This window comes from Nicotiana sylvestris, chromosome 11 (genome assembly GCF_000393655.2).
Source record: "Nicotiana sylvestris chromosome 11, ASM39365v2, whole genome shotgun sequence".
In the NCBI taxonomy this organism is placed as follows: Eukaryota; Viridiplantae; Streptophyta; class Magnoliopsida; order Solanales; family Solanaceae; genus Nicotiana; species Nicotiana sylvestris.
In genome coordinates, this window is record NC_091067.1 from 59,282,236 (window position 1) to 59,307,736 (window position 25,501).

The window sequence follows — 25,501 nt, forward strand, 5'->3', positions numbered from 1 at the left end:
TTTGCTGGTTAATTAGTGTATACTAAGGCAGTGGAGATAGGGGAGGCTACGAACATATTGGCCGAAGCAAAAGCTGTTGTAGAGGGCTTGGCATTTTGTGTGGAAAAGCAGCTACATCCTCTTATTCTTGAGACTGATTCATTTGAGACTGATTCATTGGCGATGAAGAAGATCATTGAGATTGAATGGGAGTCTCCTTGGTGTATAGGGGCAGAAGTGAAGAAGATTGAGGAGGTGAAGAGCTCCTTCAATGTTCTATTTCAGCATGTGCTAAGGGAGGGCAATATTGTTGCTAATTTTTTAGCTAACCTTGTTTTTTTTGCAGGTACTGATAGCATCCTAGGAAGCCCAAATCTATTTAAGGAAAAGGATGAAGCTTTGAAATCTCAAACATGGCCTTTAACAAGATGTCAAACTAAAGAGTTGCAAAATACGGTCATTAGACTTCAAGTGCAAATAAAAAAGTTGTTAATTGGGAGAAAGAGCTCAAGGATAAAGGATATGAATTGGATAGGTGTTACAACTATTTTATGGTACAAATTTATGTCCAAGAAGAGGAGTATTAGATCCCAAGAGACATCCTTTGAAGAAGGTTCTAATCAGTCTACTTTTGGACCATTGTTCAACTTGGAACCAACTTACACTGAACTTCTAGCACGACTATTATACCCTTATTTGACATCAAGTAAGTCCTTTTTATGTTATAAAAATGCGACTTCATGTAGGACTTATTGGGCCGCAAGTTTGGACACATTTTAGGTGTCAAAATGATCCAAAAGTGGACTGATTAGGACCTTTATCAAAGAATGTCTCTTGAGATCCAATACTCCTCTTCTTAGACATAAATTTTGGCCATAAAACAATTGTTACACCTAGCTAATTCACATCCTTTATCCTTGAGCTCTTCCTCCAAATTAACAACTTCTTTATTTGCACTTGAAGTCTAATGACCTTGTTTTGCAACTCTTTAGCTTGACATCTTGTTAAAAGCCCTCTTTGAGATTCTAAAGCTTCATCCTTGTCCTTGAATAGAGTTGAGCTTCCTAGGATGCGATCATTCCTCTCTTCTTGAAGAAAATTCATCCTCAAATTTCGACCTTGCAAGAAAAAGAAAACACGCACTAGTAAATGGCATCCACTAATCTAAAAAAAATATTAGGAATAAAACAAGATAGTGACCATATGTCCATTTAACCCAATTAATCCTAATAGATGTAAATACTCCCTTATAAAGCATATGGACATCCTCTCTTGGGATCCAATACTCCTCTTCTTGGACATAAATTTGGGCAATTAAACAATTGTAACACCTAGCCAATTAATATCCTTTATTATTGAGATCTTTCTCCCAATTAACAACTTCTTTATTTGTGCTTGAAGACTAATGACCTTGTTTTACAACTCTTTACCTTGACATCTTGTTAAAGGATTTCTTTGAGATTCCAAAGCTTCATCCTTATCCTTAAATAGAGTTGAGCTTCCTAGGATATTATTATTCTTGATGACAACATGATAGAGGATTAAAGAATTACTAAAGAAAAACAAAAAAATTAAGAAACATGTGAAAGCTAAAAGAAATTAAAGAAACTGTCACGCCCCAACCCCGGGAGGCGCAATCGGCACTCAATCAAATGAACCCAACTGAGAAAGCCTTATCGAACACTTTCTACCCAACTCAATAAGATTAAGGGAAGCCTACTTCCATTTATTTAGACAATAGGAAAAATTGTTCGTTCAACATTGTTAGTTCATTTTATATCACAACCTTAAACCATAGTTAAGTTTCCAAGATTACATATGGTTACAATCTAGAGAAAACAAGAGTTCGGATTTACAACATAGTTCATAGACCCATCAAACACCCGTACATAACCCACACAATCTCTACGAAGCCTCTAAGGATACAAAAGACAATAATAACAACGCCGGAAACAAGGCCCCGGCTATACCTCAAAAGTGCATAACTATAACAAAATATGTACGACATAACCCCTTGAAGGAGAAAGGGGATCACCAAGACTTTGAGAGGAGGATGCTCCGCTACACGCGATCGGCACTATCCGCTATGGAGCCACCTACATTCATTAAAAAATGTAGCGCCCCCGGCAAAAGGGACGTTAGTACCATGGAATAGTACTAGTATGTATAACTAAACACTATCCAGTTAGAAAGAACTACCATATAAGAGTAAAAAGAAATCATAAGGACAACAAAGTTTCAAATAAGCACCATGTCAATTATATAAGAGGTTCACATAGTTTTAACATAATTTCTAAAATTTTAGATTGGGGCATTCCATATCATTGCATCATCATCCACATTACCACCACTACCTTGAGCGGAGTCTGATCATAGCCCGATCGGCTAAGCCGTCTTACCAAGATGTTACCCTTATCTCATTCTCACTTTCCAGTTTCAATTATCAATACATTACCACCATGTGTGTATAGCATGGCGTTCGATCACGGCTCGATCGGCTAAGCCGTCTTACCAAGACGTTACCCTTATCTCATTCTCACTTTCCAGTTTCAATTATCAATACATTACCACCATGTGTGTATAGCATGGCGTCCGATCATGGCCCGATCAGCTAAGTCGTCTTACCAAGACGTTACCCTTATTTCATTCTCACTTTCCAGTTTCAATTATCTATACATTACCACCATGTGTGTATAACATGGCGTCCGATCACGGTCTGATCGACTAAGCCATCTTACCAAGACGTTACCCTTATTTCATTCTCACTTTCCAGTTTCAATTATCAATACATTACCACCATGTGTGTATAACATAGCGTCCGATCACGGCCCGATCGGCTAAACCGTCTTACCAAGACGTTACTCTTTTCTCATTAACCATCTCATTTCAATCTTTATTTCACATATAACAATTCATAGGCACATAGAAAAGCAATTTAAGTTATAAGCATAGATAGGAATTCATCTAGTTTGGCATATTAATCACAATGTAACCTTAACTTGACATTTAGGCATTTAGCACATAACTCACATTTTCCACACATCCTCAATTTACAAAGAATAACACATTAAACACATGGAGAAACACCTTCCACATACATTTTCACGACATCGAATCATTTGGCATAGCAAGTACCACATCAATCACATTTCGGACTTACATTTGCACGTGCACCATGGAGGCCCAATTCCTAAGAGAAGGGGGTTATAGCCATACTTACCTTAATATAGCTTTCCTTAAATCCTTATAATAAATTCCGGAATTTCCTAGCAACCTCAATCTATTTTATGAAAATTACAAGTTGAACCAAGAATTAGAGGCATGAATAAGATTCTAGCTCATTTAAGTAAATTATCAAGCATTAAGTGTGCATAGTGATTTTAGGACCCTTTTGGGAGAGATTTTCATCATCCTATACCACAATTGTTATCTTTTTGGTTCACAACCTCCTCATACCCCATTATCTTTTATGCATTCAAGGTTATCAGCCCTTATACCCATGAATCCATTTGCTAATCACGTATTTTAATGGAAATTTCGAAATTAGATATGAGGGTATAAGTTCTTACCTCTTAGGGTGAAGACCTAGCAATTTCACTTGACAATCTTCAAAGATTTGGGGCAAGAATTAAGTGGGGACTTGATGAAGATCACTCCCTCTCTCTCTCTCTCTAGAACTTCCTCTCTCTCTAAATGCAATGAAATGACAGAAAATGGTCTAATGAAGTGTTTTTAATGGGATGGGGTCGGGTTTAACCATCACACTGACTGACTCTGCAGCGACTATGCGGTCCGCATACCTATTATGCGACTGCATACCTATTATGCGACCGCATAATGGACCGCAGAAATGCACTCTTCTGGAAAACATAATTTCTTAACTTTTCAGTGCACAAATCAATCCAAAGGGTCCGAACCACAGCGAGCTTGCGAGCCACGAAGAATTTTATGAATTTCTAACACATAATCCTAACTTGGCACCACGAGATTCGGGTTTTCGAGTAGAAATTTTCACGGGGCCTTACAGAAATGAAAAAGACGGAAATTAAAAATAGATTAAATTCAAGAAAGAGTTTCTTGAATTCAAGAAGTCTATTCTTGAAGATGAATCATAGCAACAACAATTATCTAACGAAGAACTAATCGCATTTAGTAGAGAATTAAAAATAAGAGATAGATTGTGAAAACCCAACCCTTTAGAATAACAAGAACAACAATAAGCCTAAACTTATTACCTTTGTGGAATATCTAGAAGTGGTCTAAGATTTCAAAAAAGGTTTAATCTTACCACCTTAAGTTGATTCTTGAAGGTTGAAGAATAAATCCAAGAGTAGCCACACACAAGAGTGCAAGAAAAATCTCACACTTTTTATTGATATTATCTATCATAATATGCCCTAAAAATAAAGAAGACACCGCTTTATATAGAGAGGGAGTCACGAAATTCTACAAAAAAACAATGTAAGAAACTCCTAACTACTTTGGAAAAAAAGTCCGACTACCTTAGGATAGGATCTTGAAAGTCCAAAACCAATCTTGGAAATCATGAAGGAAATTTGCAAGAAACTTGGAACCAACTTGCACTCAACTTCTAGCATGACTATTTTAACTTTCTTTGACATCAAGTAAGTCCTTTTTATGTCATAAAAACGTGACTTCATGTAAGACTTATTGGGCTGCAAGTTTGGACACATTTTAGGTGCTAAAATGGTCCAAAAGTGGACTGATTAGAACCTTCTTCGAAGGATGTCTCTTGGGATCCAATATGCTTCTTCTTGGACATAAATTTGGGCCATAAATAATTGTAACACCTTGCCAATCCATATCCTTTATCCTTGAGCTCTTTCTCCCAATTAACAACTTCTTTATTTACACTTGAAGTCTAATGACCTTGTTTTGCAACTCTTTAGCTTCCCTCTTTGAGATTCCAAAGCTTCATCCTTGTCCTTAAATAGAGTTGAGCTTCCTAAGATGCTATCATTCCCATCTTCTTAAAGAAAATTCGTCTTCGACCTTACAAGAAAAGGAAGACAGGCACTAATAAATGACATCCACTAATCTGAAAAAATAGTAGGAATAAAACAAGATAATGACCAAGTGTCCATTTAACCCAATTAATCCTAATAGGTATAAATACTCTCTTTTAAAGCATATGGACATCATCATCCCAATAAAATTTATGCCTACCTAGATTAATACAATAAAAACCTTTATTAGAGGCACTATGCAATGGAAATTGCATTTCTATCTTGTTGTACGGTAGTCCATAGGTATACAGGACAAAGAAATTATAAAAGATTGTCCACGCATCCATTTAATATAAGTATCTCTACCACATGTATCAAAGAAGTTATTTTTATGATATAGCCAACTATCTACAATTACAAATCTCATGGATTCCTCTACATGAAAGTGTAATTGATCACAAGAATTAAAAGAAATTCTTTCCTTAAATATTGTGCAAAAAATATTCTTTTTCACTTAACTGACAAAGCTTCGGGAATTCATTTTACATCAGCTTTTGATTCCGAGCATTAACACTTCCGGACTCTACCATTTGACTATGAGAGATTCATAAGAGAGGGCGTCTCATGTTCATTCCGGCACAAACATTTGAAGATTTAATTGCATTTCAAACGATAAAATAAAACAACTTACCACTCAGACAAGAAATAAGATAAAAATAAAAAGGACTTTGATTTATTTCCTCTATCCTTAAAAGAACATTTACATAAACAGTCTTTTGCTTAAGTAAATAAAGATGCAATGTGGCTAACTTCTACAACTTATTTCTACGGAGATGATAATGCAGTCCCTGATCCTGAATAGACATTGGTCTCGATTCTAAGAGTCCCCAATCTTCGTAACAAATTTAGTGCCTTATTACATAATAGTTCCCCCGGTGTTCTGATGCTAAGTATGAGAATTCAAATACTGGAAGTCTTGTTTTTGTCGATGATCTTCGTAGTAAGCTTTACTGCTGCCTCATTAAAAACCTTGCCAAAAAACCCAATTGGGACAAAACCTTGACGACGAGAAAAAGAGTGCAGCACATACTTTCAGTACCAGCAAGGATCTTTAGTAATAACACCTTTTGAGATGAGTCACGTTCCAATTTCTTGGCAATTTAACTCCACCTTGATTTTCCAACTGATATGAATCTTTATCGACTATAGCTGAAACTAGGTAAGGTCCTTCCTTGGTCACAACTTCCCAGCGTTAATTTTCTGAGTACTTTGAGTTACCTTTCCCAAAACCAAATCCCTACTTTGAAATATCAAATATTTGCTCTATGGTTGTAATATCTTTTCATTTTTTGCTTTTGCGCCACCATCCTCATATATGTCAGATTTTGGTGCTCTTCAATCAAATCTAATTTAACCAACAATGTTTCATTATTTGTCTCCTCGTTTGCTCGAGAAGACTGCAAGGTCAACTCCCCCATTTCCACTAGAATCAAAGCCTTTAAACCGTATACAGGCGATAAGGGTGTTTCACCCGTGCTCGGATTCGACGTGGTATAATATGCCCATAACTCACCCGGTAGCTCATCTGGCCACTTGCCTTCAGCATCTTCTAACTTCTTTTTTAGGTTTTGGACTATTACCTTGTTTGTTGACTCAACCTGTCCATCAACACTCGAGTGGTATGGTGAAGATGTAATTCTTGATCTTCAATCCTTCAAAAAACTTTGTGACTTTGGAACCTAGAAACTGTGGCCCATTGTCACAAGCAATTTATTTTAGTATTCCAAACCGATAGACGATGTGATCCCATATAAAGTAGATAACTTCTCGTTCTTTGATATTTTGGTAAGCACAAGCTTCAACCAATTTAGTAAAATAATCACTTAAAACCAAAGAAATTTTACCTTACCGGGTCCTTGTGGTAAGGGACCGACTATGCTCATCCCCCATTTCATGAACGACCATGGTAACACCACTCAATGCAAAAGTTCCGCCAGTTGATGCATTAAATGTGCATGGCATTGACATTTATAACACTTTTATAAAATGACTTTGCATCTTTCTCCATTCGAGGCCAATAATAGCCAGCCCTTATTAATTTGAGATCTAACGAGTCTGCACTGGAATGGTTCATGCATACTCCTTGGTGAAAATCCCTCATCGTGTAGTCAACCTCCTATGTCCCTAAACACCGAGCCAATGATCCTTGGTATGACCTCCTATATAGTTTACCATCAACAAGACAATAACAAGATGCCTTGGTCCGTAGTGGCCGAGATGCTTTTGGGTCTTCAGGTAATTTTCCATGTCGTAGATATTCTATAAACTCATTTCTCCAATCCCAAATTAAGTTGATTGATTTAACTTCACAGTAGCCATCCACATTCAACACCGAATAAAATAATTAAACTACCGCACCGGAATGAGACCCTTTCATTTCTATGGACGAACCCAAATTAGCCAATGCGTCTGCTTCCACATTCTCAGCCCTTGAAATGTAGATGACTGACCACTCCCTGAACTGGGAAAGTAATACTTGAACCTTGTTCAAGTATAGTTGCATGCGCTTCTCTGTGGTATCGAAAATTCCGTATACTTGGTTTACCACAAACTAGGAGTTGCACTTTATTTCGAAGACCTTGGAACCTAGTCCTCAAGCTAGTTCAAGCTCTGCAATCAAAGCCTCATATTTAGCTTCAATGTTAGTTAGTGGCACAGTTCTAATGGCCAGCCTCACGATCTCCCCGAAGGAGTGATTAGTACTACACCGAGACCAGCCCCTTTTACATTGGAAGCTCCATCCATAATCAAGATCCAAACATGTGATACCGTTCTTGATACCAACACTGCTTATTTAGAAGCTAAAGGCATTAATCTTGGACTAAAGTCAGCCACGATGTCGGCCAAAACTTGTGACTTGTTTGTAGTCCTAGGCTTGTATACAATGTCGAATTCACTAACCTCGACTGTCGTTTAGCCAAACGACCCAATAACTTAGGATTATGAAGGACAATCCTCAAGGGAAATATTGTCACAACGATTATAGGATGACACTGAAAATAGGGCCTAAGCTTTTGAAAGGCGACTACAAGAGCTAGTGCCAATTTTTCAAGGTGCGGATAACATGTCTCCACTCCTTATTGAATTTTACTAACATAATAAATAGGAAATTACGTACCTTATTCCTCCCGAACCAGAATAGCGCTTACCGCTACTTCCGAGACCGCTAAATAGATTAACAATTGCTCACCTTCTATCGATTTTGACAACAATAGAGGGTTAGACAAAAACCTTTTTAGATCTTTCAATGCCTCATGGAATTCCAGAGTCTATACAAAATTGTTCTCCTTTTTCAAAAGTGAAAAGAAGTGATGGCATTTCTCTGAAGACCTTGATTTAAACCTACTTAGAGCCGCCAATCTACCGGTCAACCTCTGTACTTCCTTCACACTTGTTAACTGGTCTGAGATATCCTCTATGGCTTTGATTTTATTAGGGTTTACTTTGATTCCTCTATGGGAGACCTGAAACCCCCAAGAACTTACTGGAACCAACTCCGAAGGCGCACTTATTCGGGTTGAGTTTCATGTTGTATTTTCTCAGAATGTCAAATGTTTCTTGGAAATGTTTCAAATGATCTCCTACAATAAGAGACTTAACATGTCATCAATATAAACCTTCATTGTCTTACCTATCTATTTTCAAACATTTTATTGACGAGCCTTTGATAAGTGGATCTAGAATTCTTAAGCCCAAAATGCATCACATTATAGCAGTATGTGCCAAAATTTGTGATAAATGATATATTTTCCCGATCTTCTAGGTGCATCTTAATTTGCTTATACTCGGAATGAGCATCAAGAAAACTTATTATGTTACATCACGTGCATCCTAAGGTGACATATAGTAAATATGAGACTTGTTAATCATGTTTTAAATTCATCTAAAGTCATAGTATGACTATATATGATGTTTGGATATAAAATATAAAGTTTAGAGAAATTCGGATTTAAGTTGCGGAAAAATCGACTAAGGATTTGCCTTGTAACGAAGTTTTTTGAGTAATACATTTCATGTGTTATATGATCTTGGGACATATTATATGCCAAATTGAAGGTCTTGGAATGTAATTTCCAAAACTCTTAACCGCTCATTCATACAACATCCGGATAAAAAGATATAATCATCGGAAGAAGGGCCAATGCCAGGGTGCCAAGCTAGCACCTCTTTGACTTTTCAAAAGTGGATATATATATATATGCCTTATGTCATCTCTTTCTTCATTTTTCTAGAGACCACGACCAAATAAGACCTATACCAAATAAGACCTATACCGTCTCAAGTACGAAATCAAGAAGAGATAACATTAGAACGATCCCTACGACGTAAGTATCTTTATACCGTCTCTCTTTTTCTTTGTTGTTTGAGTTTTGGAATGTACTTCATAGTTAAGAAAATGCATACTTCCTATATGTAAGATTTTAAATCTCAAGAAAGGTTGATAAATTTGTTTCTTAATAGTAGGACTCACGGGAGGGTGATCGGAAGCCGTGAGTTCGATTTAGTCCACTTGTAGTGGACTGTTTTGTAGTCCACTAGTGTTGGCCTCTTGTGCTTCTAATTTATGGATTTTTGAAGAATAAAGGGTGTGGAAAAATGCCGCGTGTGGTAGAATAGTGGGATGGTCGCTCGTCGCTGCAATTTCAGGCTAATTGATAACTTATTAATTGGGTGTATTATGGTATATTTGGGTTTTTTGTTGTATTAAATGTCCCGAATTGTAGTTAGGTTGTTTTTGAGTTGTTGATTGTATTGTGTTTTTGTCTCTCCTAAAGTAGGCTTGAGGAAGCACTAAAATTAGGGGAAATACTTCCCGTTTTGTTACAGATTACGCTACTTTCTTTATATGAATGAGAGAGTCATTCGTAGCTTGACAGCAGCTTCACTGTTGTTGTTGTAGATTAAGGTGCAGTGAGCTGAGTTTAGCATTATTATTGGAAAGATTTATATAAGGTATGTTAAGTCCATCCCTTCTTTCCTTTTAGCATGATCCATATGATACAATGAAACGATCAAACACACAACTTTCCCAAACGACTATATTCTTAGAAGTACTAGGGTTGCCTAGGTTCATGATTCCCCACATGTCCTATTATTATATCATCTATTCATTGGCCGCAGAAAATACATAAGTTAATAAAGTTAATTTCATTATATTAACCGAAGGCGTATTGATCTTATGACATCCCGAGAGATTTTATTGACTTACTTCTTATGCATTGCATTCATTTATACATGTACATTGACCCATGACCATATGGCATTATATACGCATAGATTATATGTATATGGGGTATGGGGAAAGGTTATTGTGTTATATACGTACCTCCACCTGATCAGTTGGTATATGTTGATGATTCCACCCACTGAGACCGAGATAATATGATGGGATGCACTCAGAGGCTTGATGATATTATGTACGCTTATACCTATGCATGATATGATATTTATATGCATATGCATGACATTATAAATGTTTCATGATTCATAGAGCTATTCAGACTTATAGGTTGAGTCCTTTACTCCATATTTGTTTCATGTCTTTTATATACTGATTTTTATGCTTTACATACTCAGTACATTATTCGTACTAACGATCCTATTGCTTGGGGCCTGAGTTTCATGTCCGCATGTGCTGGTAGATAGGCTAACGGTCCCCTTTCTTAGGATCCTTGCTTAGCGAGAGTTGGTGTGCTCCATTTGATCCGGAGCTGCTATTGAATTTTGGTACGATATTTTTGTATACATATATGGGTATGACAGGGCCCAGTCCTGTCCTTTATACACTTGTACACTCTATTAGAGATTTGTAGACAATCATGTATAGCTGGATAGTATGTGGCCTTGTTGTCTTCTATTTTGATATATAGTTGTCCATAGCAGCCTTGTAGGCTCACCCTACCGTATTACGCATATATATATATATATATATATATATATATATATATATATATATATATGTGTGTGTGTGTGTGTGTGTGTGTCTTTTGGGCATGTTTCCTCATGTATGTTATTTACATGATTTAGCAGTTTATCGATAGATGTTATGCATGATCTACCCCTATTTCATGTTAATATCTTAGATATATTCTTAGGGGTGTTTGACAGGTAGGACTCGGGCACTCGTCATGGCCCATTGGTTTGGGTCATGTCAAAAGTGGTATTTGAGCAGTACCGTCCGAGGGTTGTCTACAGACCATGCCTAGTATAGTCTTGTTTATGAGTATGTTGTGCACCACACTTATAAACAGGAGGTTGCAGGACATATATCATGTTATCTTCTCTTCTTATCTTAGATTGTGCGATATAAAGATCATTTTCCTAACGATATGTTATGTTTTTAGTGATACATAAGAAGGCTACAGTCGCCCAAAAAGGCAAGTCTGTTGATGATGAGACTACAAGTCGGGCGCCACTAGTTACCAAGGCTCGGGGAGAGTCTCAGAGTGAGACTCCATCTCAGACTTCACATACCCCGCCTTCTCTAGAGGAGATCCGAGGGGCACCAGCTCCAGCGCCCACCCCAGTACCCCCAGCTCCTCAACTAGATGCACCAGATTAGGAGATGGGAAATGGTATTCAGCTATTGACTCGATTAGTGGTTGTATAGGCTCGGTGCCAAAAAGTCGGTATTGGTCATGGAGATAGGGTCATCAGTGTGAGGGTTTGTGATTTCATTAATTTGGACCCTCTGGTATTTACTAGAGCAGATCCAAATGAGGACCCTCAGGTGTTTATCAATATGATGCAGAAGACTTTGAGAGTAATGAAGTCCACTGCGACTGAGTTAGTTGAGCTAGCTTCCTATAGACTTTAGGACGTTGCAGTTAATTAGTATGAGTCTTGGGAGTTGTCCAGAGGTAAGGATGCCCTTCCAACAGTATGGCAGGAGTTTACAAAGGCTTTTCTTCGTCATTATTTGCCACAAGAGATTAGATGGGCTATAGTTGATAGGTTCTTGACCCTTCTACAGGGTAATATGAATATTTGGGAGTACAACCTTCAGTTTGATTCTTTGGCTAGGTATGATCCCACTATTGTAGCTAAGATGGAGGATCGGGTTCATCGGTTCGTGAGGGGTTGGAGTTGCACCTGCTTAATGACTGTATGTCGGTCCCACTTTAGCCAGACATGGATATTTCTCGTAGTCAGGCATACGCTCAAGGTGTAGAGGAGTGTAGGAAGAAGCAGAGGGCTGATCGTGAGCATGATAGGGGACAGAAGAAGAGAGTAAGATCTTTAGGTCCTTCTGGTAAGTTTCGAGGTGGTTAGAGACAGTAGTACCCGAGGTATCTAGCCCAGCCATTGGCTAGTGCACCCCCCTCAGTTTTCCAGTAAAGGATTTGATTGTTCCACATATCCAGGGCCCAGTCAGAGTTCAAGGGCTTCTAGTTCTCACTATAAGGGTGAATCAAGCCAGATGGGGCCGCCCTTACCATGATTTGTTCAGTGTGGTAAGCAGCATGCCAGGCAGTGCCTTATGGGGTTGGGTGTTTGTTATACTTGTGGTTATCCAGGCCATGTTTTAAGAGATTGTCTAACGAGAGGTCATGCGGGTATAGTTTAGCCAGCGTGATATGTAGCTGGTTCATCATCATCGGTACGCCCCCTTGGGCAAGGTTCATAGGTAGCCATCAGTCGTGGTAGAGGCAGAAGTGGAGCATCTAGCTCAAGCGGTCCTCAGAACTGCATTTATGTATTAGCTGGTCGACAGGATCAGGAGTCGTCACTTGATATTGTTACAGATATATTATCAGTCTCATCATATGATGTATATGCATTGATTGATCCAGGTTTCACCTTATCGTACGTCACTCCGTTGGTTGCTAGTAAGTTTGGGATAGAACCTAAGTTGATTAAACCTTTTGAGATGTCTACACTTGTTGGGGATCTAGTGATAGCTAGACGGGTATATAGAGATTGTATAGTAGTATTTCATAGTCATTCGACAGTAGCAGACCTAATTGAGTTAGATATGGTGGAATATGATATTATAATTAGTATGGATTGGTTGGCTTCTTTTTATGCTAACATTGATTGTAGATCAAAGATGGTTTGGTTCTAGTTTCTAGGGGAGCCAGTACTAGATTGGAAAGGTAATACTGCATCACCGAGAGGTAGGTTTATTTCCTATATCAAGGCATGGAACATGATCAGAAAGGGTTATATTTATCACTTAGTTTGGGTACAAAATGTGAAAGAAGAGTCAGTGACCCTTCAGTCTATCCATGTGGTTAATGAGTTTCCCGATAAGGTTCTAGGCCTTCCGCCAGAGCGGGAGATTGAGTTTGCTATTGACATATTACTAGATACTCAGCCGATATCTATTACTTCTTATGGAATGACACCTACATAGCTTAGAGAGTTGAAATAACAACTGAGGGATTTGTTTGAAAAAGGCTTTATCAGACCCAGTACATCACCATGGGGAGCACCTGTGTTATTTGTGAGAAAGAAAGATAGTTCCTTGTAGATGTGTATTGATTACAGGAAGTTGAATTAGGCGATGATCAAGAATAAGTACCCCGCTCTCGAGGATTGATGATTTATTTGATTAGTTGCAGGGTTCTAGGTGTTTCTCAAAGATAGACTTAAGGTCTGGGTATGATCAGGTAAGGGTTAAAGAGAAAGATATTCCAAAGATAGCATTCAGGACCAGATACGGGCACGTTGAGTTTCGTGTTATGTCGTTCGGATTGACCAATACCTCAGCAGTATTCATGGACTTGATAAACCGTGTGTTCAGACCCTTTCTAGATCTGTTTGTGATTGTATTTATAGATAATATTTTGGTTTATTCCCGTTTAGAGGTTGAGAATGTATATCATTTACGTACTGTGATAAGAGTTCCACAAAAAGGAAGTTGCACGCAAAATTCTCTAAATGTGAATTTTGTAGCTTTCCTTGGAAATATTATTTCAGGTGAGGGTATCCGGGTCGATACATAGAAAATTGAGGCAGTGAAGACTTGACCTAGACCCACGACACCGACGAAGGTTCGTAGCTTCCTGGGATTGGAAGGTTATTACAAGAGACTTGTATAGGGATTTTCTTCTCTTTCAACACCATTGACAAAGTTGACTCAAAAGGCAACTAAGTTTCAGTGGACTGATTCTTGTTAGCGCAGTTTCCGGGCATTGAAGGACAAATTGACTTCAGCACCGATTCTGATACTTCTAGAGGGAACCGATGGTTATGCTATCTATTGTGACGCTTTGGGTGTTGGATTGGTCTATGTATTGATGCATCATCGTAGGGTTGTCATTTATGCTTCTAGACAACTAAGGAAGCATGAGATGAATTACCCGACCCACGATTTAGAGTTAGCCGCGGTGATTAATGCACTAAAGATGTGGAGGCACTATTTGTATGGCATACATGTTGATATCTATACGGATCATAAGAGCCTTCAGTATATCTTTAAGCAAAAGGAATTATTAGGTGATGGTTGGAGCTACTGAAAGACTATGATGTTGATATTTTATAACATCTAGGGAAGGCGAATGTAGTAGCTGACGCCCTCAGCCGTAGATCTATGGGTAGCCTATCATATTTACATCCATAGAAGAGTGAGATAGCCCATTAGATTCATCAGCTAACTAGTCTTGGAGTTCCATTACTGGATTCAGGTGATACCGGAGTTACTATTCAGGATATGCCGACATCCTGTTTAGTAACTGAAGTGAAGGAACGACAGTATGAGGATCCTGTTCTAGCTCATTATAGGGACACATCCACTCAAAATAAGACGACACCATTTGAGATTACATGAGATGGAGTCCTCAGATATCGAGGTCGATTATGTGTTCCTAATGTAGCAGGGCTGCACCGACAGGTTAAGGGAGAAACTCATTATTCTCATTATCATGTTCATATAGGAACGACAAAGATGTATCATGATATCAGGGAAATATACTGATGGGACGAAATGAAGAAGGATATAGCAGAGTTTGTTGCTCAGTGCCTAATTATCAGCAGGCTAAGATTGAGCATCAGAAACCCAGTGGATTATTGTAGTCTATAGAGATTCCAACTTGCAAATGGGAAGTAATTAATATGGATTTCATCATAGGCTTACCTCGTACCCAGCGTAAGTTCAATTCTATATGGTGATTTTGATTGACTTACAAAATCAACCCATTTTTTGCCTGTCGGGACTACGCATTCAGTAGAGGATTACGCAGGGCTTTACATTAAGGAGATAGTATGACTTCATGATGTCCCTATATCTACTATCTCAAATAGAGGTGGTCAGTTTACAGCTAATTTCTGGAGGTCCTTCCAAAAAGGATTGGGGACTCAGGTAAGTCTTAGTACAATATTTCATCCCCAAACAGATGGTCATGCTGAGCGTACTATTCAGACACTTGAGGATATGCTAGGGGCTTGTGTGATAGACTTCATGGGTAATTGGGGTGATCATCTTCCTCTTATTGAGTTTGCATATAATAATAGTTATCATTCCAGCATTCAAATGGCTTCATACGAAGCTCTTTATGGACGAAAAATGTAGGTCGCCTATCAGATGGTTCAATGTTGGGGAAACTAAGTTAGTAGGACCAGAGTTGGTATAACAGGTAGTTGAGAAGATCAAACTTATAAGAGAAAGACTATTGGCAGCTCAGAGTTGTCAGAAGTCCTATGCAGATAATCAACGACGAGACTTGGAGTTTCAGGTGGACGATTGGGTATTCCTAAAGGTATCACCGATGAAAGGCATTATGAGATTCGGTAAGAAAGGAAAGCTTAGCCCTCGGTACATTAGACCTTATAAGATCATACACAGAATAGGCCAGGTAGCATATGAGTTAGACTTGCCTACCAACTTAGAGTCCTTGCATCCAGTCTTTTATGTGTATGCTCTGTAAGTGTATCGGAGATCCATTTAGGGTCATTTCAGTTGACGATGTTCAGGTCACATAGCAATTATCATATGGGGAGGCTCCCATTGCGATACTAGATAGTCAAGTTTGAAGATTGAGAACTGAGGGCGTTGCTTCGGTTAAGGTACTTTGGAGAAACAAGAATGTGGAGGAGATGACTTGGGAAGCTGAATAAAGTCTAGGTATTCTCACTTGTTTCCACTTTTGGAAGAGGAGTCGACTGAGACATCACAGCCTTTAGGTGTGTATACGATACTAGATTCTTATGTTAGTTACTATCATTGATCGTATGAGGCCATTGGTGTTATTGATGATTGTGGACCGGTTTGGATTTGTATTGTTGGGTTTTCTGCATGACAGGTTGGTTTTAGTACTGTTACAGAGGAGACTCTGCCAAAATTTATATAGATCTCTGGGAGTTTAACATTCGAGGATGAATACTTCTAATGGAGGACGATTGTTACATCATGTGCGTCCTAAGGTGACATATAATGAATATGAGACTTTCTAATCATCATTTAAATGATTCTAAAGCCATAATATGACTATATATGATGTTTGGATATAAAATATAAAGTTTGGGAAAAATCAGATTTAAGTTGCGTAAAAACCGACTAAGGATTTACCTTGTAACGAAGCTTTTTGAGCAATACATTTTATGTGTTATATGAGGTATTCTTGGGATATATTATATGCCAAATTGAAGGTCTTGGAATGTTTTCCAAAACTCTTAATCGTTCATTCATACAAATTCGGATAAAAAGATATAATCATCGGAAGAAGGGTCAATGCCAGGGTGCCAAGCTAGCACCTCTTTGACTTTTCAAAAGTGGATATATACATATGCCTTATGTCATCTTTTTCTTCATTATTTCAGAGACCACGACCAAATAGGACCTATAAATGTACCCTTAAGCTTTATACAAGGGTTTCAAAAAGGATTAACATCTCGGGGACGAAATCAAGAAGCGATAACATTAGAACGATCCCTACGATGTAAATATCATTATACCGCCTCTCATTTTCATTGTAGTTTGAGTTTTGGAAGGTACTTCATAGTTAAGAAAATGCCTAATTTTTGTATTTAAGATTTTAAATCTCAAGGAAGGTTGATAAATTCGTTTCCTAATAGTTAGGACTCACGGGACGGTGATCGAAAGTCGTGAGTTCGATTTATTCCACTTGTAGTGGACTGTTTTGTAGTCCACTAGTGTTGGCCTCTTGTGCTGCTGATTTATGGAGTTTGGAAGAATAAAGGTCGTGGAGAAATGCCACATGTGGTAAGATAGTGGAATGGTCGCTCGCCGTTGCAATTTCAGGCTAATTGATAACTTATTGATTGGGTGTATTATGGTATATTTGAGTTTTTTGTATTAAATGTCCCGAATTGTAGTTAGGTTGTTTTTGAGTTGTTGATGTATTGTGTTGTTGTCTCTCCTAAAATAGGCTTGAGGAAGCAGTAAAATCAGAGAAAATACTGCTTGTTTTGTTACAGATTAAGCTACTTTTGTTATATGAATGAGAGAGTCATTCATGGCTTGACAATAGCTTCACTATCGTTGTTGTAGATTAAAGTGCAATGAGCTGAGTTTAGCATTGTTATTGGAAAGATTTCTATAAGGATGCTAAGGCTATCTCTTCTTTCCTTTTATCATGATCCATATGATACAGCGAAACGATCAAACACACAACTTTCTCAAACGACTATATTCTTAGAAGTACTAGGGTTGCCTATGTTCATGATTCCCCACATGTCCTATTATTATATCGTCTATTCATTGGTCTTAGAAAATACGTAAATTAATAAAGTTAATTTCATTATATTAACCGAAGGCGTATTGATCTTATGATATCCCGAGAGATCTTATTGACTTACTTCTTATGCATTGCATTCATTTATACATGTACATTGACCCATGACCAGATGGCGTTATATACGCATAGATTATATGTATATGGGGTACGGAAAAAGGTTATGGCATTATATATGCACCTCTACCTGATCAGTTGGTATATGTTGATGATTCGCCCATTGAGGCCGAGATGATATGATGGGATGCCCTCAGAGGCTTAATGATATTATGTATATCATACCTATGCATGATATGACATTTATACGCATATGCATAGCATTATAAATGTTTCATAATTCATAGATCTATTCAGACTTACAGGTTGAGTCCTTTACTCCATATTTGTTTCATGTCTTTTATATACTAATTTTTATGCTTTACATACTCAGCACATTATTCGTACTGACGCTCCTATTGCATGGGGTCTGCATTTCATGCCTGCAGGTACAGGTAGACAGGCTGACGGTCCCCCTTCTTAGGATCCTTGCTCAGCGAGAGTTGGTGCTCCATTTGATCTAGAGCTACTATTGGGTTTTGGTATGATATTTTTGTATATATATGGGTATGACGGGGCCCAGTCCTGTCTTTTATACAGTTGTATCTCTACTAGAGGTCTGTAGACAATCATGTATAGCTGGATAGTAGTCGTGTAGGCTCGCCCTACCATATTCTGCATATATATATATATATATATATATATATGTCGTGTTTCCTCAAGTAAGTTATTCATATGATTTAGCAGTTTATTGGCAGATGTCATGCATAACCTTTCCTCATTTCATGTTTATATCTTAGACGTATGGTTAGTGGTGTTCGACAGGTAGGACTCGGGCACTCGTCATAGACCATCGGTTTCGATCGTGGCACATTAACTCATGCCCGACTTTATCATCAATCATTTGATCAATGTTTGGCAATGGGAAAAAGTCTTTAGGGCATGCCTTATTCAAATCTTTATAATCTACACACATTTTAAATGTATTATTACCTATATTTAATAATCGTGTTACCTCTTCCTTGACAAACCTATTTCTGACCTCTGCTATCTATCGTTTCTTCTGCCTTACTGGAGAGAAGATAGGATCCAAACTCAGCTTTGGGACAATCTGTCATATCTGAATGCGACCATGCAAAACAATCAACGTTAAATTTTAGAAAATCCATAATTTTTAACCTGAGTTCGGGATTCAAACCCGTTCCTAAATGAAATTTTCTTTCTAAGAACTCCTCGAACAAGGCTACTTGTTCGAGCTCTACTGCGGTTGATTTGGTCGCGTCCATTTCCTCCGGTAGGCCCCTACACCTCTGATGACTCCTCTTCTTTATCATTTTCAATTGCGATGGAAGAAGGCACTAGTTCCTGTAATTGCTATTTGCTAGTTTCTTTGCCCTTGCTACTGGAAACAATCACTGTGTTTATCTCCCTTGTAGTCGGTTGATCTCCTCTGATCTGCTTGATCCCTTCTGGCGTGGGAAATTTCAACAGCTGATGGTATATTGAAGGTACAACCCTAATTTCATGTATCCATGGCCTTCCAAAGATCACATTATAGCCCATGTCGCCATCTACCACTTCAAACGGGGTGGTCTTCGTTACTTTCTCGGCCTGTGTTGGCAATAAGATTTCTCCTCGGGTCGTTAAACTTGTTAAATTGAACCCAACCAGAAGTTTTGTTACCGTAACTATGTTTGTAGTTAACTTCGCTTGCTCCAAAACTCTCCATTTTATGATGTTGGCTAAACTTTCTGGATCTACCAAAACACACTTAATTTTGAAATCAAAACTCGTCGTCTAAGGTCTTAGCTTGGTCACTCTATTAAGCTTTCCCAGCAAGGATCTAATCCTTCACGAAAAGTAAGAAATTTTGCATATTTTGACCAATTGAAGGTGAAAAATAAGGTTTCTCCCCAATCGCTTAGAGTGTAAAAGTGGGTCGACTGATAATTCCGGATGAAAAAATGGCCAAAAATGAAAGCATTTCTATATTATTTTTGCCAAGGTGGCATACAAGTGCAAGTGCTTTGCAGCTTCTTTTTATAGGATTCTCACTGAGGGATAAAAAATGTGTTAGCAAAACTTTTAAGATCATTCACATTAAGTAAAACATTAATCTAACAAATGGTGTAATTTAGGCATCTTATCTCTCCAAACATTGCGTTTTGTCATGTCAGCTAAGTTACAATTCAATTTCATCATTATTTAATGTTACCATTAGCATATAACTAAGCATTACATGATTGCACTGAAGGTCAGCCTTTTATAGATACTGATAATGCAATAACCACACGAATCTTCCAGGGTACAAAAAAAAGTAAGAAAAACCAGAGAATATTAGTAAAAGAAATCTTTATTTATCAACAAGCTTCCCACATAAAAGATCATAAACCTTGTTTGGTTCGAAAATAACAAGGCGTCACGCGAAAGCTAATAAAGAAACCCTTGAAGACGTTAAACCAGACATGATAGAGAAGTATATTAAAAAAGACACAATACTTTAATATGATTTGGTCAATTGAACAATATATGAAAAAACTAACATAAAGAAAAAAGTTATGGAGAGAAAAATCTACCCGTAAACAAAGTTCTTTTAAAGACTACATTGTGGATATTATTATGTTATTGTGTGAAGGAAGAATTCTCAATTTATAGAGGCCACAACTTTTTCCTCCAATAAAAGAATCTGTCAATTATTGAAGAGACCTATATGTTCCTTTACGGAAAAGTAAAATAATTATGGTTAATATTCTACTCTTCCTTCAACTAAAAAATAAATCCAAATAAGGTAAGAAAATCAAGACAAATTCCTAACAATTATCCCCTTTGGCCTGAATTTTTTTGACAACGCTTGGTTCGCCTTCTTCACATATTCTTCACTGATGCTGCTTGACATAGTTAAAAATAGGGATGGGTTAAAAATTGGAGTCTCGTGTGTTAAAGATGAGCACGAGTTAAAATATTAGAACCCAACATTGAAAGTGAACAAAGTTAAAAGTAGAACCCATACATTATAGTTAAAAGTAGAACCCAACATGAGTTAAAAGTGAAATCCATACATTAAAAATAAACATGAGTTAAAAGGTAGAGCTCATGTATGGGTTAGAAAATGGTTTTTGTTTTTAAATATGCACCAGCATGAGTTTTGAAAGTATGGTTGAAATTTGCCTTCACATGTAGTACTCTTGACTTTTTTTTAAATAAAAATCTTTCAAATTAGCTATAGCTTGATTTGAACCCACATTGAACCTGTTTTCAACCTTGCTCTGAACCATTGGCAAATACCACTTGTTGGGTTTGAAAATAACAAGGCATCACGCGAAAGTAAATAAATCAAAACTTGAAAACAATAAACAAGCGGCATAGAAAAGTATATTAAAAGAGACATAATACGTTAATATGATTTTGGTCAATTAACCAACATATAATAAACTAATATTAAACAAAAAAGTTATGGAGAGAAAAAACTCCCTAAACAAATCTCTTTTAAAGACTGCATTGTGAATATTATTATGTTGTGTGAAAGAGGATTCTCAATTTATAAAGGCCACAATATTTTCTTCCAAGAAAGGAATCTATCAAATATGGAAGAAATATATATATTTTCCTTTAAGGAAAAGTAAAACAATAGTAATAGTTAATATTATACTCTTCCTCCGAGTAAAAGAATAAATCTAAATAAGGAAAAAATTAAAAACAAATTCCTAACAAAACTATTAGCCATCAACCACGATTTATGAAATCTTCCTCCGACTAAAAGAATAAATCTAAATAAGGAAAAAAATAAAAACAAATTCCTAACAAAACTATTAGCCATCAACCACGATTTATGAAATCAATTCACCACTGTCACGCACAAACTTCATGAGATTCCAGCACACCTTGATTTAGCATCAAGTAACGTAGCTAAACACACAATATTTTTGATAAAAGAATAAATCCTACTGACAAACAAATATTATTAACTGGTATAGTCTTGTCTGATGGCAGATCCTGGTATTCTCCAGCTGCAACTTCACTTTTAGGAACGACAGGGTGCAGGGCAGCTTCTGTTTTAACCTTCCCCGCCCCTCCCTGCATAGCATTTAAACCCGTATCCACCCGTCCCCCACTCCATCCGTCCCGCCCCGCAGTTTTTTAAAAAAAAAAATTGTCTTTTTTTTTTGCCAGTAATTGCATTATATAAACATGCCACAAGCATCTACGCAACATCTTAATTGCATATAGAACCTCGAAACCAGTAGGAGTTCTTTGTGACTCTTTTGCTTCTCCGACATTGAATGACTACTTCTAAAATCGCTATTTTTGCTGGAATTGAGTGAAGCCATGATTTTTCAAGAGAGTTTTGGTGAATGTCTTAAAAAGCGGCCATTTTGGTTTGCTCCTGGCCGACTGGTAGCAGCTCTGGAGCATTGCGTCCACTCCCCCCTCCCTCCCCCCCCCCCCCCAACACTCCCCCCAAAGTTAGAATTTGAAATTATAAAAATAAAAATACCTAAAGTATATCGCACAATATTTTCCGTTTTTCTTTTCTTAATTTAAAAAAAAAAACTAGTACCGCCTCCTGTATACCTATTCTTTTCTTTTTTATTTAATTATTTTCCCATATCTCTCTATCTTTTATTGAAATCCTCAATTTTTTCTGAACAAATATAAAGAAAAATAAGACCAAAGGAGATTTAATTTTTTTAACCTATCAGATGATCAAAAGCTCAGCAAGACAAAGATTAAAATTAAATCCCCAACCAGCAACCCGCCCGCGTGACTTTTTTGGGGAAAAAAATTGAACCCACCCTGCAACCGCAAACTCTCAAACCCCCACCGCTCTGCAAACGCTCAAACACGTGCTGCCCCGCACCACTCGCACCCGCACCGCCCCATTACCATCCCTGTAATCACTTCTTTTTCAGGATATTAGCTATGGACACCATCTCCATGACCAGGACAGATTGACAAAAGAACAACTCTTGTTGCGAACAACTCATCCCATATAAAACAGAGCCAACCTTGCATCCATTATTTATGTGCAGAACAAGATGGAACCTAGTCTAGTGTTCTCAAACTACACGCAGTGGCGGATTGTAAGGGCTTCGGGAAGGACCTATTCAGCACAAAAGTTGGATTTTAGACTTTATGAAGTTAACAAATTCACCCATTCATGGGCATTGAAATTGTGCATAGAAGAAAAAGAAACAATCTAGAATAGACTTAGCTTAATATTGTCGATATAGGAATAGACTTAGCTTAATAGTATTACTCTCTGCTGCTGTGTAACACAGTATGATTTTGAGCGTTTATACACCCAAATACATATATTTTTTTGATAGGTAAGATAGAAAAGTATTATTGATGTAAACCAGCATCAAGAGAATGCTAGTCAAAAGTTTATAAATCGCTTAAAAATGACAAAGGAATAACAAATGAAACTTCTACCGGGCTACAATTAAAAGAAATCTGTAGTTACTGGCGCTAAGCCACCCACGCTAAAATGTGGTTGCAATTTCCATAAAGAAATCAAGTTAAGAACAACTAACCATGAGGAGTAAGATTGGAGTGATATAGGGGAGTTCAAAGAAAACCGGAAAAACCACACCAAATCAAAAACCGAATCAAACTAATTAGACAGACTGATGTTTTCTTTGGTTTGATTTGATACGGACTACCTTACAGAATATTTGTTGCATGCCAGAACTTCTGATCAATAAATCCTTGCAGTATACATGGATTAGACTTTATAAAGAAAAATTATTCCACCTATTGCTTTTTGTTTAGATCAACTATTCCACCAGTTATGTGCTACCTTCCAGCGGCACAAGTATCGGTTAACTCTGCCAAACAAGGATTAGGCAAATGGGAAGAAATTACCTAGCGTTTTTTGTCTTTGACGGGATTTAACCCCTGGTTTCGGAGGTTTTCACCCACCCACCTCATTGACTGCTAAGCTACTCTTGGGTGCAAAAACAAGTATGGTTGGCATGGATTAGACCTATTTGGCTTAAGCCTTCTAGGTATTTGCGATAGGAAGGGAAAACTCATTTACGGGTTACATCTATACTCGGAAAAAAATGGAGTGCACAAAGGAACATACTCCATTTCTCTAAGTCTCTTACTGATACCTGATGTTTGCTCTATCCTAGAAAGTGGAGAATCAGCACACAGAAATTTGTCCAGGACACTTTGACAGTTTGACTAACCTGATGGGAAAACAATAAACATGTGAAAGAAATCATAACGTACGGAGGGAATGAGTTAGGTTACAAAAAACTCATGCAAAACTGTTTTGCATTGACTGATTAAATGAAAAAAAAAGATCTATATATAACAATTGCCTCCACACAAAAAAAACCATACTTCAACCTTTAGATCGAGGAATTGTCAAAAAGGCAACAGGATACAGGCAAAGATTAAATACCTGCCAAACCCAGTGCTGGAGAATAATCGGCACCATTGTACTTGTTGAAGTTGTCAAACTCCCACATCGGTTGGGGAGAAAAATTGTTGGGATTTTTCCCTTATAAAAGGAGACCTAATGTTTAGAATTTAAACACACCTCTCATTTGCCTTCTTATCTTCTTAAGGCATTTGTATCTTCTCTCTTTAGTATTATTTCACTTGTTTTTTTTGGAGTGGAATAAAATATTGGTTGTGTCCGAGGAAGTAGGCAAAATTGGCCGAACCTCGTAAATTCTGGTGTTCCTTTTATTGTTGCTTTACTGTCTTATTTATTATTTGGTGGCTGCCATAATTTTTGGTATAGTAGTTGTGACTCATTCACATTATATACATTTGGCTTCCGCAACAATTGGTATCAGAGCCAAGGTACTTCTAAGTATGCTCTGTGGTTGCAGCATAGTCTGATCTTCCACATCAGAAAAGATTTATCTTGGTAACTGAGTCAAGGTTCTGTCTGAGTATGCTCTGTGGTTGCAGCTTAGTCTGATCTTCCACACCAGAAAGGAAATAATCTTGATTTGTGTCGTCAGCTATTAAATAATATTTGTGTCAAAGATGGGAGACAATAAACAAGAAGAATCTACATCAAGTGTCAACAATACGTCATCATTGGCATCTTCGCTTATGACAAGAATTGTGTCAAATGCGAAATTTGCGGTAGAAATATTTGACGGGTCCGGACATTTTGGGATGTGGCAAGGCGAGGTTCTAGATGTCCTTTTTCAACAAGGGCTAGATCTTGCCATTGAAGAAAAAAGACCAGATGTTATTGGAGAAGAAGATTGGAGAATTATCAACCGTGTTGCTTGCGGTACCATTCGATCCTACCTTGCTAGAGAGCAGAAATATCCATACACAAAGGAAACTTCTGCAAGTAAATTATGGAAAGCACTAGAGGATAAATTTTTGAAGAAAAACAGTCAAAATAAATTGTAAATGAAGAAGAGATTGTTTCGCTTCACCTATGTTCCTGGTACCACAATGAACGAACATATCACCAGTTTCAATAAGTTGGTCACAGATTTGCAAAATATGGATACAACTTATGATGATGGTGACTTGGCCTTGATGTTGTTGGCGTCACTTCCTGATGAGTACGAGCACCTTGAAACTACTCTACTCCATGGAAATGACGAAGTTTCTCTCAGAGAAGTTTGTTCGGCTTTGTACAGCTATGAACAAAGAAAGCGAGAAAAACAGAAGGGCGGAGAAGGAGAAGCACTATTTGTGAGGGGTCGTCCTCAAAATCAAACGAGGACAAAGAAGGGAAGATCCAAGTCAAGATCCAGACCCAGCAAAGATGAATGTGCC

General features: G+C 37.6%; 1 protein-coding gene across 4 annotated transcripts in view; it reads right to left on the bottom strand.

Moving 5' to 3' along the window:
- Nucleotides 1-1,863: 1,863 nt before the first annotated feature.
- LOC104239244 (sucrose transport protein SUC4-like) overlaps nucleotides 1,864-25,501 on the bottom strand; it is a 38,516-nt gene continuing 14,878 nt past the window's right edge. The window contains exon 6 of one of the 4 annotated variants that reach the window (XM_070162829.1): nucleotides 1,864-2,075. The gene's annotated coding sequence lies outside the window, so the exon portion shown is untranslated. Of the gene's footprint in view, nucleotides 2,076-20,218; nucleotides 20,626-22,335; nucleotides 22,839-25,501 lie in introns of those variants that run through there. The other 3 variants (XM_070162825.1, XM_070162828.1, XM_070162827.1) reach the window with 3 other exon arrangements.